The sequence below is a fragment of the Salvelinus fontinalis genome, chromosome 33 (genome assembly GCF_029448725.1).
Source record: "Salvelinus fontinalis isolate EN_2023a chromosome 33, ASM2944872v1, whole genome shotgun sequence".
NCBI lineage: Eukaryota > Metazoa > Chordata > Actinopteri > Salmoniformes > Salmonidae > Salvelinus > Salvelinus fontinalis.
The window spans coordinates 24,196,587-24,209,730 of NC_074697.1; the positions used below are offsets into that span (position 1 = coordinate 24,196,587).

At 45.3% G+C, this 13,144-nt stretch overlaps 1 pseudogene; it reads left to right on the forward strand.

Annotated features, from left to right (window-relative positions):
- The window catches only part of LOC129831860 (kinase suppressor of Ras 1-like), a 54,807-nt pseudogene that overhangs the window by 35,832 nt on the left and 5,831 nt on the right, over positions 1 to 13,144 (forward strand).

Below are 13,144 nucleotides of genomic sequence, written 5' to 3' on the forward strand. Positions count from 1 at the left end.
CAGATGCAGACACAGGAGGCAGATGGTTGGAGTCTAACAATGTTTATTCATCCAAAGGGGTAGGCAAGAGAATGGTCGTGGACAGGCAAAAAGGTCAAAACCAGATCAGAGTCCAGGAGGTACAGAATGGCAGACAGGCTCGTGGTCAAGGCAGGCAGAATGGTCGGGTACAAGGTCCAGAAACAGGCAAGGGTCAAAACCGGGAGGACTAGAAAAAGGAGAATGCAAAAAGCAGGAGAACTGGAAAAACACTGGTTGACTTAACTTAAAATACAAGATGAACTGGCACAGAGAGACAGGAAACACAGGGATAAATACACTGGGAAAACAAGCGACATCTGGAGGGGGTGGAGACAATAACGAGGACAGGTGAAACTGATCAGGGTGTGACACACTGGGCCAAACACCACTTCATGCACCCTTTTGTCCATTTCATCCGACCTCTTTTATCCGTTTACTATGGAGACAATGCAGGAACCACATGGTTGCCAGGTAATTAAGACTCCATCACAGAAACCCTGCTACCCCGCTACTCTGGTTAGCATGGACCACTAGGCTGAGGACTGTCACCAGGGAGACCAGAGGTGGGAAAATTCATTGTGGTAAAATAACAGGGGTTGATGGTGGTGTATGGGTTAAACCTTCTTTTCATGGCTTGCCAGTAGATTCCGGAATTCACCAGTCCAAAACTGGGGTACCTCATCTCAGAAATCTCTGAGTGAACAATTTGAAAATTTTCTCCCCAATTTCGTGATATCCAATTGGTAGTTACAGTCTTGTCCCATCGCTGCAACTCCTGTACGGACTCGGGAGAGGCAAAGATCGAGAGCCGTGCGTCCTCCAAGACAAACTCCGCCAAGCCACACTGCTTCTTGACACAATGCCCATCCAACCCGGAAGCCAGCCGCACCAATGTGTCGGAGGAAACACCGTACACCTGGCGACCGTGTCAGTGTGCACTGCACCCGGCCCGCCACAGGAGTCGCTAGTGCGCGATGAGACAGGAACATGCCTGACAGCCAAACCCTCCCCTAACCCGGACGACGCTGGGCCAATTGTACGCCACCCCATGGGTCTCACGGTCGTGGCCGGCTGCGACAGAGCCTGGACTCAAACCAGGATCTCTAGTCGCACAGCTAGGACTGCGATGCAGTGCCTTAGACCACTGCGTCACTCGGGAGGCCACATACAACCATTTCTAATGTTTTACTCTGTTACAGTTCATATGAGGAAATCAGTCAACTGAAATATATTCATTAGGCGCTAATATATGGATTTCACATGACTGGGAATACAGATATGCATATGTAGGTCAAAGATACCTTAAAACCTCTACTTCATCACCCTCCCGGATCCGGGATCCTCCTTATCAAAAAAGCTGACTAGCATAGCCTAGCCTAACGGGACAGGGATATCATATAATATAATTTTCATGAAATCACAAGTCCAATACAGCAAATGAAAGATAAACATCTTGTGAATCCAGCCATCATTTCCAATTTTTAAAATGTTTTACAGCGAAAACACAATATGTATTTCTATTAGCTAACCACAATAGCCAAACACACAACTGCATATTTTCACCATGTTTCCACCTCATAGGTAGCTTTCACAAAACCGACAAAATAGAGATAAAATTAGTCACTAACCAAGAAACAACTTCATCAGATGACAGTCTTATAACATGTTATACAATACATTTATGTTTTGTTCGAAAATGTGCATATTTGAGGTATAAATCATAGTTTTACATTGCAGCCACCATCAAAAATAGCACCAAAGCAGCCAGAATAATTACAGAGAGCAACGTGAAATACATAAATACTCATCATAAAACATTTATGAAAAATACATGGTGTACAGCAAATGAAAGATAAACATCTTGTGAATCCAGCCAATATTTCAGATTTTTTAAGTGTTTTACAGCGAAAACACAATGTAGAATTATATTAGCTTACCACAATAGCCAAACACACAAACGCATTTATTCACCGCAAAGGTAGCTTTCGCAAAAACCAGCAATAGATATAAAATTATTCACTAACCTTTGGACAACTTCATCAGATGACAGTCTTATAACATCATGTTATACAATACATTTATGTTTTGTTCGAAAATGTGCATATTTAGAGCTGCAAATCGTGGTTATACATTGTGAATACGTAGCAACATTTCCCCAGAATGTCCGGAGATATTTTGGACAGTCACCTAATCTGACCAAAGAACTCATCATAAACTTTACATAAAAATACTTGTTGTATGGCAAATGAAAGATACACTGGTTCTTAAATGCAACCGCTGTGTTAGATTTTTAAAAATAACTTTACCACAACATACAGCTTGGGTTATTGTGAGACAGCGCTCACCAACATGGCGGAGAATAGGCATCAACGTATTACACAGAAATACGAAATAACATCATAAATGTTGTCTTACTTTTGCTGAGCTTCCATCAGAATGTTGTACAAGGAGTCCTATTTCCAGAATAAATCGTTGTTTGGTTTTAGAATGTCCATTTTTTCTGTCGAATTCGCGCCACAATGCTAGCCAAGGCTGCTAACATTCCCATCCTCTCTTGGCGCAAAGAACGGAAAACTCTAAAAGTCACAATAAACGTTGAATAAACTGATAAAACTCGGTTGAAAAAACCTACTATATGATGTTATTATCATATGTATCAAATAAAATCAGAGCCGGAGATATTCGCCGTGTATAGCGAACGCTTTTCAGAAGACAATGTCGAGGTCCCTCGCGCGCCGTCGAAGACACAGAAAATACCGGATCAAGATCAAGATCAAGCTAGACACCCCATTCCACCTTCCACTGCCTGTTGACATCTAGTGGAAGGCGTATGAAGTGCATACATATCAATAAATAAAAGCCAGTTGAATAGGCAGGCCCTGAAACAGAGCCTCGTTTTCAGATTTTTCACTTCCTATATGGAAGTTTGCTGCCAAATGAGTTCTGTTTTACTCACAGATATAATTCAAACAGTTTTAGAAACTTCAGAGTGTTTTCTATCCAATAGTAATAATAATATGCATATTGTATGATCTAGAACAGATTACGACGCCATTTAAATTGGGCACGATTTTTTCCAAAGTGAAAACAGCGCCCCCCTATTGACAAGAAGTTTTAAAAAAATGGGTCTCAAAATAGGCCTGAGGATCGCAGCCGGTATTTCTGTGCATTAAAATTGCCATCAATAAAATGTCAGTAGCTTATGCCTGCCCATACCATAACCCCACCGCCACCCTGGGGAACTCTGTTCACAACATTGAGATTAGCAAATCGCTCCCCCACATGACACCATACACGTGGTCTGCGGTTATGAGGCCGGTTGGATGTACTGTCAAATTCTCTAAAACGATGTTGGAGGTGGCTTATGGCAGAGAAATTAATTCAGTTCCCTGGCAACAGCTCTGGTGGACATTCCTGTAGTCAGCATGCCAATTGCAAGTTCCCTCAAAACTTGAGACATCTGTGGCATTGTGGCCACCAATGCCTTTTATTGTCCGCAGCACAAGGTGCACCTGTGTAATGATCATGCTGTTTAATCCGCTTATTGATATGCCACACATCTCAGGTGGATTATCTTGGCAAAGGAGAAATGCTCAATAACTGGGACGTAAACAAATTTGTGCACAACATTTGAGAGAAATAAGCTTTTTGTGCATATGGAACATTTCTAGGATAGTTTATTTCAGCTCATGAAACATGGGAATAACACTTTACATGTTGCATTTATATTTTTGTTCAGTGTAGCCATCTCTTTAAGGATAGTGTTTTTCATTGGACTTGAAATAGCCACCAAATAGCCTCCAGAGTGACCAAATGTCACATATTACACAATGTCCCCCCACTCCCTGCCTGCCCTGAAGTGACACAGAGTTGACACTGTCCTGTCTAAGGGTTGGGTTGATAGTGTGTCACAGCACGTCTGTGTAGAATGTCATAGCAACTTGTTTGGGACAACCACACACACATTTCCTACATTTCTCTCTCTCTCGTCCTTCTCTCCTTACTTTATCTCTGGCACACACACCTCCCTGTCTCAGCCTTCTACCCATCTGTTTCAGGTCTCCTTCCATCCTCTTTCTCATTCTCATCTTCTCTCCATCTCTCTCTCTCTCTGTGTCCAGGCTGTACCAGTGAAGCTGTCCCTGGATGCTTTGCTGCAGATGTCCAGTTGTCAGGTGCAGGACACCATGAGACAGCTGGGCTCTGAACCAGAGGAGTGCTCCCGACTCACTGCTGCCCTCTCCTGCCTAAAGAGTGCAAGTGAGACATGTTTTCTGTCATTAATAACAGTGCATATTGATGCTGTGTGCTCTGTAGTTTAGTACTGTTTGTAACTCTAACCTCTGACCTCTGCTTATTGATGCTGTGTGCTCTGTAGTTTAGTACTGTTTGTAACTCTAACCTCTGACCTCTGCTTATTGATGCTTTGTGCTCTGTAGTTTAGTACTGTTTGTAACTCTAACCTCTGACCTCTGCTTATTGATGCTGTGTGCTCTGTAGTTTAGTACTGTTTGTAACTCTAACCTCTGACCTCTGCTTATTGATGCTTTGTGCTCTGTAGTTTAGTACTGTTTGTAACTCTAACCTCTGACCTCTGCTTATTGATGCTGTGTGCTCTGTAGTTTAGTACTGTTTGTAACTCTAACCTCTGACCTCTGCTTATTGATGCTGTGTGCTCTGTAGTTTAGTACTGTTTGTAACTCTAGCCTCTGACCTCTGCTTATTGATGCTGTGTGCTCTGTAGTTTAGTACTGTTTGCAACTCTAACCTCTGACTTCTGCTTTAGGTGGGGACATCAGGGAAGACCCAGGAACCTGGATATCAGAGCCGCCCCGCCGTGACAGTAACACCTTACCTCCTCCGGAGCGTCGCCCCTCCACCCCCACCACCCTACCCCGTGGCTCCATCCTCAGTCCGCATACCCACGCCCGTTCTGTCTCTGTGACTGTCGTACCCTGTGTGGACGATAAGGGGCATCAAGTCTACACAGGAGGCATGTCGGACGCTTTCCCCTCCTCCCCGCTGCTCCTCTCCAATTCCCCTCCCTCCAAGAGACGCGCCAAGCACCCTCCACGCATGTCCCCCTCCCGAAAATTGCTGCAACTCCCCTTCAATATCACCCTCACACGCAGCAAGAGCCACGAGTCACAGCTGGCCAACCGCATAGAAGAGCCAGTGCCCAACAACAAGTGGGTGTTTCTCTATTCTGTCGTCTTTAATTAAATTAAGGCAGCCATTTTTGTTTTCCTTTGTTGATTGACCTAGCTATTTTGTGTTTTCTCTATTGAATATGAGTGGCAATTTTCATAGCAAGTGTGGGTGTTTGAGTTAAAACCTATGGAATGAGTTGGTTTCTCTGTGAATGATGTGTCTGTTCTCTGAGTGACCCATACAGCTAGCCCTCTCTTTGTTCGGCAGGGGTGGGAAGAAGAACAAGCTGCTCCTGAATATGCACATTAACAGTAGCAGTGGGAACGGGTGTGAAGACTCCACCCGGACCCCTGGCCCAGCCACCGCCCCCTACACCCTCCCAGGAACCCCTACGCTGCTGGAGCGTGAGTCCTGATGCCCCAGTGGAACCTGGGAACTCTGCCTTTCTGTTTCCCTCTCTACTTGATTGGAACTACATCACTTTTCTCCTTTTTCTTTCTCCCACTCTTTGTTTCTCTATCTCTCTTCCTCCGCCTCCCACTTTCTAGCTCCTGTCCTCTGTTCCCCTTTCTGTCTAGTTCCTCTCACACTCCCTCTCTCTCTCATTCCCTTCCAGATAACCTAGCATTGCACCGGGGGTCTCCACAGATGATGAGGAGGGATATCGGCCTCTCTGTAACACACAGGTAGGACACATCATCAAGACCTGTGTCACACCATACTTACGTATCTATCGTTTAAGCCCTAGAGGCCCTCAGGGTCTTACTGCCGTTTTTGATGGGACTGTGAAAAAAATACATCCCGGTTTTGAGCTCAGCGTTCCACCTTGGCACAGACCACAAACATTTCTTGCATCGGTCTGGTGAGAATGGCGTCTCAAGAATCGTAGAATTTGAGTTATGCAGACACTCAGCCAGACCAGTGTTTATCTGACTGGAAAGTGTGTATTAATTCATTTTGATATTGCGTGAAAGTTTTGGGAAAATAAATAACAGATTCCAATGAAAACCATTTGGGATATGACAGAATTCCAACACACTTCTCTTGAACATCCTAGTTTGTCCACTACGCAGTAGGCAACTCCAATATTAGAAGCTGTGATATAACTGAAATATATTCATGCTTTGCTCTCTCTCCTTCTAAGGTTTTCAACCAAATCCTGGCTCTCACAGACATGCCAGGTGTGTCAAAAGAACATGATGTTTGGTGTTAAATGCAAACACTGCAAGTAAGAAGAAGCCTTCTATACATCGCCGCTTTCATTTGTTCACAAATCATTCTTTGCTCCTCTGCGAACTACTCTCTCCTCTGCTTCCAGGTTAAAGTGCCATAACAAATGTACCAAAGAAGCCCTTCCCTGCAGGATATCTTTTCTCCCACGTAAGACCTGGTCCATTCCTGCATACAAAACGGCAAAAAATGCACACTGTAATGATCCTTTTCCCGGTACATCCCAAGAATGTACATTTAGTGCTGAGTCATTGTTCCCTATATTTCAGTCCCGCAAATCCGCCGGGCAGAATCCGTACCGTCAGATATCAATAATCAAATTGACCGTACGGCAGAGTTACCAATCCAGTTTGGCACTTTACCTAAGGTGCTAACCAAAAAGGTAGATTTTTTTTTTTAGCATACGTGTGTATGTGTATTAATAGTAATGTCACCATACATGGAATCTCTCATTTGTCCTGAACCTTAATTTATGAAACCTTTCTGTTGAAAACCCTCTCTCTCAGGACTACCCTCCCATGCTGGGCCAGATGGATTCCAGCAGTAACCCCTCCTCCACCACTTCCTCTACACCCTCCTCGCCCACACCCTTCCAGCAGAGCAACCCCCCCAGCGTTACCGCCACGCCGCCCCCCAACTCCTCGCCTGGCCCCCAAGGGCCCCGAGACAGCCGCTTCCACTTCCCAGGTCGGGCCCTCACATTGACAGGCCCAAGCACGCTCTAGATTCCTACTCTGTTCCACAAACATGTAACTCCAAAGCTACAGTACTCCAGTATCTCTCACAGGCCCCCACCCCAAACACTCTAGATTTATACGCTGTTCTTCTAACTCACAACACTGAACTCCAAATCCACCCTAAGGCAGTAATAGCACATCTCTAATCATACTCCAATTCCTGATCACACTTCATCTGCTCTATTATCACTAATCATATCCTATTATAACATCTCCTTAACTGCTTGTGGCTTATCTAACCTTGTCTAACCCAATCATATCGCTCTCTCCTCTCCATTTTCCTCTGGTGGTTGTTTCTCCTCTTGTCCTTTAGCTGGCTGTTATTTACAACCTAGACAACAGTTTATTTTCCCTGGTGAGTTAACACTGAGTTAATACCGCTCCCTCCCTGTGCGTCATGTAGTCCCGCCCAACTAGTAAAATACCATCCCCTTTTCATGTGTTGTCATCTGCCACTGTCCTTTATGACAAGCTTTTAGCAAAGCAATAATATTACATGCTGATAGCTTTTGCTTTTACAGTGCATGGCTTCTCTCTAGTGGACAAAAAGGTGAACTGACTGAATACTGCTTGGTGCTGTGTATGGTCTGACAGAGGTAGAGGCAGCCATCACAATTTAGAGGATGCATGCTCTGAAGTGAAGTGAAGACAGATAGGGTTAGTTAAATAATAGTTTTACTATGAGTCAGATATTTGTGTTATTTTGCTCAACATCATCATTGTCCCACACACAGATGTTTCCTCTTCACCATATCCTGTTGGACTACACTCCGAAGGCCACCATGACACTGGGTAAGAGGCAACAGCTTAGAGTCCGAGTAAAGACCATTTAAAATGCTGTGGTTTTTCACCCACATTGTCTACTGTAAGTCCCACCATAGTTTACCATAGTTTCTACTAGACAGGGTTACGTTAAAATTAGGAACCGCTGTTTATGGTGATGTTTGTCCCCACAGAGACACACAGCAACTGGCACAATCAGAACCTCCATGTCAAGGACAGGAATGTGGAGCGGTAAGTACCCAAAATCCCTGGTGGCAGAAAAATAATAATAATAATAACAATTTATTAATTACATTTGAAAAGCACTTTTCATTATACAATAATAATCTCAAAGTGCATAAGATTAAATAGAAATAAACTAGTTTAAAAACAAATACAGTGGGGCAAAAAAGTATTTAGTCAGCCACCAATTGTGCAAGTTCTCCCACTTAAAAAGATGAGAGAGGCCTCTAATTTTCATCATCAAAATCCAGAAAATCACATTGTAGGATTTTTAATGAATTTATTTGCAAATTATGGTGGAAAATAAGGTCTGACAGGTAGGGGTCAGATGCCATTCAAGGTTTTTCAGACGAGGTGGAGAATGTTATAGTCAATTATTTGAGGAACAGGTAGCCAATGAAGCTCAGCAAGGATGGGGGGGTGTGGGCAGACTTTTTAGTTTGTCAAGAGCTGCGTTCCCATTATCAATTCTGGAGAAAATGAATACATGGATTAGCTTTTCTGCATCAGATGTTGTGAGAGAGGGTCTTAGGCGGGAGATGTTCTTCAGGTGAAAGAATGGCGTTTAACAGACTAATGTGGGCATTGAAGGAGAGAGCAGGGTCAAATTTCACACCCAAATGAGTGATGACTGATGAGAGTGGGATGATGTGGCTGTCTATGGCAGGGCGGATGCTGCATGGCGAATGATGTAGGGTGGTTGCTGCATGGCGAATGCTGTAGGGTGGTTGCTGCATGGCGAATGCTGTAGGGTGGTTGCTGCATGGCGAATGCTGTAGGGTGGTTGCTGCATGGCGAATGCTGTAGGGTGGTTGCTGCATGGCGAATGCTGTAGGGTGGTTGCTGCATGGCGAATGCTGTAGGGTGGTTGCTGCATGGCGAATGCTGTAGGGTGGTTGCTGCATGGCGAATGCTGTAGGGTGGATGCTGCATGGCGAATGCTGTAGGGTGGATGCTGCATGGCGAATGCTGTAGGGTGGTTGCTGCATGGCGAATGCTGTAGGGTGGATGCTGCATGGCGAATGCTGTAGGGTGGATGCTGCATGGCGAATGCTGTAGGGTGGATGCTGCATGGCGAATGCTGTAGGGTGGATGCTGCAGGAGTTGATCTGCTGGGGGCTGTCTATCAGCATTGCCTTTGTCTTGCTGCTGTTGAGTTGGAAGAAGTTGTTCTGCTTTTAAGATTTGACCTCTTCCAGACAGTTGGACAAAGTTGACAGAGCAGATGTTGAGTCAGGCTTTGTTTTAATGTACATCTGTGTGTCGTCTGCATAGCAGTGCAATTGGACACTGCTGTCTGAAGATCTGGCCAAGTGGGAGCATGTAGAGCAGGAAGAGGGTAGGTGCTAACACCGACCCTTGTGGGACACCGCAGGCTATGGCTGACTCCTCTGATCTTGCCTCACTGAGGGTAACATTCTGCTTGCGGTTAGAGAGGTAGGAGTTAAACCAGTTTAGTGCAGTCCCACAGATTGACAGTGTGCTCTCTGAGGCGCTCCAGTAGAATGGTGTGATCTACTGTGTCAAAAGCAGCACTGAGGTCCAGAAGAATCAAGATGGTGGGGGATCCTGTATCTGCAGCCATGAGCAGGTCATTTATAACCTTCACCAGGGCTGTCTCAGTACTGTGCAAGGACCTAAAGCCAGACTGGTGAGCTTCATAAAGCTGGTTAGCACTGATGTGTGAGTGAAGCTGAGTTGCCACTATCTTTTCCAGGACTTTAGATAAAAATGGGAGGTTGGAAATAGGCCTGTAGTTTGAGATGAGGTCTTGGTTTCTTGAGCAAAGGGGTGATGGCAGCGATGTTGAACAGTGACGGCACCTGCCCAGTGTGGAGAGAATTGTTGAACAGGTTGAAAGCAGCTGAGCATGTTTTGAACATTGATGTTACAATAGGGTCACGGGGGCCACCGGTAGTCTTCACTTTTTAGATATGTGTGGTGGGGTAGGAGCTAGAGTGGGGTTGAGGTTGGAGGATACAATGTTGTGTCCAATGGTGTTGATTTTAGCCTTGAAGAACTCAACAAATTGGTTGCATTGTTCGGTAGTTGCTGAGGAAGTGAAATAGAAGACGGTTCCATGTTTTGCAATGGAGAAATCACCCAGCAGCATTTACCTGATCAAGTGAGAGTTCTCTAGTCGAGTTAATTATGTGGTGCAATGATACTGATACGATCATCTTACCATATAGAAAACTTAATAAAAGGCTGGTTCTCTATTTCTCTAAGGAGATGGCGCCGGAGGAGATGGCTGACGTTTTTTTACAGTCCCCTAACCAATTGTGCTATTGTGTGTGTTTTTTCGCGTTATTTGTAACTTGTTTTGTACATAATGTTTCTGCCACCGTCTCTTATAACCGAAAAGAGCATCTAGATGTATCAGGACAGCGATTACTCACCTCGTACTGGAAGAAGATTTTTTCTTTAATGAGTCGGTCGCGAAGGATTTTCTTCAGACACCCGACAAGGCCCTCATCCTCGTCATTTGCAGGAGAAAGAGACGGAGATATCGGGGACGTAGGTCTGGGTGCTTGTAAGGATCCGACAGCGAGTGGGTAATCTGCCTTTACTATCGGTCCTATTAGGCAACGTACAATCATTAGATAAAATGATAGACAAACTATGAGCACGTATATCCTACCAACGGAACATTAAAAACTGTAATATCTTATTTTTCACCGAGTGGTGGCTGAACGACGACATGAGTAACATACAGCTGGTGGGTTTTACGCTTTTTCGGGGTGCGGTCTATGTATATTTGTAAACAACAGCTGGTGCACGAAATCTAAGGAAATCGAGGTTTTGCACACCTGAGGTAGAGTATCTCATGACAAGCTGTAGACCTCCCCTACCAAGAGAGTTTTCATCTATATTCTTCGTAGCTGTCTATTTACCACCACATACTGGCACTAAGACTGCACCCAATGAGCTGTATACGGCCATAAGCAGACTTTAATGCAGGGAAACTTAAATCCATTTCCCCTCATTTCTACTAGCATGGTAAATGGGAAAAAAACAGAGGGGAAAAAAACTCTAGACCACCTTTACTCCACACACAGACGCATACAAAGCTCTCCCTCGCCTCGCTATCCACCACATTCCTGCTGATAAGCAAAAACTAAAGCAGGAAGCACCAGTGACTCGGTCAATAAAAAAGTGGTCAGATGAAGCAGATGCTAAGCTACAGGACTGTTTTGCTAGCACAGACTGGAATATGTTCCTGGATTCTTCCAATGGCATTGAGGAATACACCACATCAGTCACAGGCTTTATCAATAAGTGCTTCGATGATGTCGTCCCCACAGTGACTGTACGTACATACCCCACCCAGAAGCCATGGATTACAGGCAACATCCTCACTGAGCTAAAGTGTACAGCTACCATTTTCAAGGAGTGGGACTCTAACCCGGAAGCTTATAAGAAATCCCGCTATGCCTTCCGACAAACCATGAAACAATCAAAGCGTCAATACAGGACTAAGATTGAATCGTACTACACCGGCTCCGATGCTCGTCGGATGTGGCAGGGCTTGCAAACTATTACAGACCACAAAGGGACGCACAGCCGCGAGCTGCCCAGTGACACGAGCCTACCAGACGAGCTAAACTACTTCTATGATCGCTTCGAGGCAAGCAACACTGAAACATTCATGAGAGCATCAGCTATTCCGGACGACTGTGTGATCACGCTCCCCGTAGCCGATGTGAGCAAGACCTTTAAACAGGTCAACATTCACAAGGCCGCAGAGCCAGACGGATTACCAGGACGTGTACTCCGAGCATGCGCTGACCAACTGGCAAGTGTCTTCACTGACATTTTCAACCTCTCCCTGTCTGAGTCTGTAATACTAACATGTTTCAAGCAGACCACTATAGTCCCTTTGCCCAAGAACACTAAGGTAACCTGCCTAAATGACTACCGACCCGTAGCACTCACGTCTATGGCCATGAAGTGCTTTAAAAGGCTGGTCATGGCTCACATCAACACTATTATCCCAAAACCCTAGACCCACTCCAATTTGCATACCACCTCAACATATCCACAGATGATGCAATCTCTATTGCACTCCACACTGGCTTTCCCACCTGAACAAAAGGAACACCTATGAGAATGCTATTCATTGACTAAATCTCAGCGTTCAACACCATAGTGCCCTTCAAGCTCCACTAAGCTAAGGACCCTGGGACTAAACACCTCCCTCTGCAACTGGATCCTGGACTTCCTCACGGGCCGCCCCCAGGTGGTAAGTGTAGGTAACAATACATCCGCCACTCTGATCCTCAACACGAGGGCCCCTCAGGGGTGCGTGCTCAGTCCCCTCCTGTACTCCCTGTTCACTCATGAATGCATGGCCAGGCACGACTCCAACACCATCATTAAGTTTGCTGATGACACAACAGTGGTAGGTTTGATCACCGGCAAGGATGAGACAGCCTATAGGGAGGAGGTCAGAGACCTGGACAACAACCTCTCCCTCAACGTGATCAAAACAAAGGAGATGATTGTGGACTACAGGAATAGGAGAACCAAGCACGCCCCCATTCTCATCGACGGGGCTGTAGTGGAGCAGGTTGAGCGCTTTAAGTTCCTTGGTGTCCACATCACCAACAAACTATCATGGTCCAAGCACACCAAGACAGTCATGAAGAGGGCACGACAAAACCTATTCCCCCTCAAGATTCTGAAAAGATTTGGCATGGGTCCTCAGATCCTCAAAAGCTTCTACAGCTGCACCATCGAGAGCATTCTGACTGGTTGCATCACTGCCTGTTATGGCAACTGCTCGACCTCCGACCGCAAGGCACTACAAAGGGTAGTGCGTAAGGCCCAGTACATTACTGGGGCCAAGCTTCCTGCCATCCAGGACCTCTATACCAGGCGGTGTCAGAGGAAGGCCCTAAAAATTGTCAAAGACTCCAGCCACCCTAGTCATAGACTATTCTCTCTGCTACCATACGGCAAGCGGTATCGGAGCACCAAGTCTAGATCCAAAAGACTTT